The sequence below is a fragment of the Dermacentor variabilis genome, chromosome 2 (assembly GCF_050947875.1).
Source record: "Dermacentor variabilis isolate Ectoservices chromosome 2, ASM5094787v1, whole genome shotgun sequence".
NCBI classification, from domain to species: domain Eukaryota; kingdom Metazoa; phylum Arthropoda; class Arachnida; order Ixodida; family Ixodidae; genus Dermacentor; species Dermacentor variabilis.
Window position 1 is genome coordinate 12,284,660 of NC_134569.1, and position 2,494 is coordinate 12,287,153.

A 2,494-nucleotide genomic window follows, 5' to 3' on the forward strand; every position below is an offset into this window, starting at 1 on the left:
GGGAACATTTCCTGCACGGAACATCACTGAAGTTGAAAATGAATCGCACACCATGTCACGTGACACTATACCATAATAATCAGAATGGGGCAGAATAAGTGGGTTCATCTAGGCGGTTATGGTAGGTTGTTCGTGCTCTATTCAGATATAGCGTCTTGAATATACTGGCTAGTGTACCGTCCGCGGCCTCCCGGGTAGCACCAAATGCAATGAATGTCGGTGGCTGCCGCTAGGGGCGCTGCAGTGCAGGTGGGTGCCGCGGCACCATCCGGTCTTCGTAGCCCGCCGTGTTTCCACAGCATCGGCAAGCGGGCTGCTGCGCTTTTTGTTTTTATTAAGCTGTAGCAGCAGCACAGTTCAAATGTGGGCAGCTGATTTATAAATCAGGGTTTGTTTTGATTACAACAGGCTTCTCTAGCGCTTGTCGCTTGCACGAAAAGCGTGTGCTAGCTCAGCTGGGCTTCGAGCGGGGAACTCGATGTGTTTCTATGCTGGCGAAGAGAAAACGTAATTCTTAAGGCAAATGCCTTGATCTCCATGTTCCAAGGCCGTGTTGCGAGGTACAGAACATATCACACAGTCCAAGGAAGGCCAGAAACGAACCAAAGCATGTCCAGCCGTGTATAAGAGATGCTAAATGATTAGCAAATTTAATTATTGATTATAGTAATTGGATTAAGAGGGATTAGGATAAATTAGGGGGATTAAGGTGTATTAATTAAGGAGGATTAGGGTGCATTAAGGTGAATTACAGTAGGCTTCACAAGGGGTTCGCCTTCGTGTCTCGATCTTCGGCGATAGCTAAGGACACTTGTTTTTTATTCTAGCCATGATGGCAGCGTAATTTTTTTAAGGGTAAGTTTTAGGTTACATTTTTCATTCTAATAAAGTAAAGGAATTCTAAGGTTACGTTACTGTTCTATTGATGTTATATTAATGCATAACCATTGAAAACCGCTGTAACCGATCATCTTTTGAAATGACTTGAATTTCGCTGTACTTTCTTTTTATTTTATTTGCTGCTATTTCTGCCTATTATCTTATTGTTGTCCTCATAGGTTTGAATGTTTTTGATTGTTTATAAAGCATGTACCCATCTCCTCATAATGCCCATTGGGCCACGAGGATAGGATAATAAGTAAAAAAAAAATTGCCTGTAAAATGGACTGCACGCGGTGTTCTGTGTACTATACATTTTTTAATACCTGGTACACACGTGCAGATTTCTTTTTATGTCTGATATAAGTGAACTAAAATGGGAAAGAGATCTTTAATTTAAGCGTAACAAATATTTTATTCTCGCGTAACATCAGTCCGGGCATATAAGACAGGCCTAGAGGAGATAATGCACACATACATGAAGAAGATAGATCTAGTGGCAGTGACGCAGTTTAAAGAGCTTCTGTCGTTGCCTTTGCGCTTCCCGCTCTTTGTTGATGCATTTTACAAAAAAAACCGAAACCTCAAGAAAACATAGAACTTCACAAGTGTTGTCAAAGCTGGTTTTTCATGCTCTGGGCACCCTAGTTGGGGAAAGGCCAGTGTCTGCATGCTGACATGAAAAATCAGCTAGACTAGCTAGATATAACATGTTTTTGCTAAAGAACACAGTAAAAGCATCTTCCACGGCCTTCACGGTGGTTGACAAGGTCTGACTAAGATAGACAAGGCCTCCAATGTCAAAATGCGATGTGCAATTGTGAAGCAGCGTCGGCACTAGCTTCAGCTTTACTTACTCAAAGGAAGCCTGCACACTATGGTCAAGAATTTTGGGCAGTGATCTTTCGTGCAACATAAGAGTATAGTAGATCAAAGCACTACTGCTCCTTTTTTCTTGTTTTTTTTTCCCTGGTACTCACGAAAAGTAAGGTGCATGCTTAGGATACTCAGGAAATATCGTGGGTATAGCGTACGGTTTCAGGCGTGGTTTATCGCGGGGAATCTCATGGACAACGCCGTTCACTGTGATAGAGAACGCACGCTGGACTAAACTGTTTTCCAAATGTTTTTCACAAACCACAGCAGTTGGTGCAAGCCTTCTGTCCGTTCTCCTGGTCATTCTTGCACATTCTGCTACTGCTTCCTATCAGATGGTGGAGTGGACAAGGATACACGCCCTTTGTTCGAGCGGTAACCGCTTCTACACAACGGCACAAAGCAGGTCCTCTCCTTGCACTCTAGCTTCGGCATTTTTTCACCGCCACCGCATAGTTCTCGTAATGACAAGCACACGAACACAGCAGCGACGCACTCACTCTTTGACAACACCAAGAACAAACACGCAACGCTGTAATAACACTTAAAACGCCAACATAGAAACCGATGCAACAGCTGCGAAATTGATATGCGAAGCAGACGACACGCGCAGTCTGCACCCACCCGTGTGGCAGCGACCTCTGTCGGCCTCCGTGGGCATTCATTGCAGGCGGCGCCACGCTCCTCCATTGAAAAGAGCGGGTGCACGGCACACTAGCCAGTATATTCTAGGCACTAT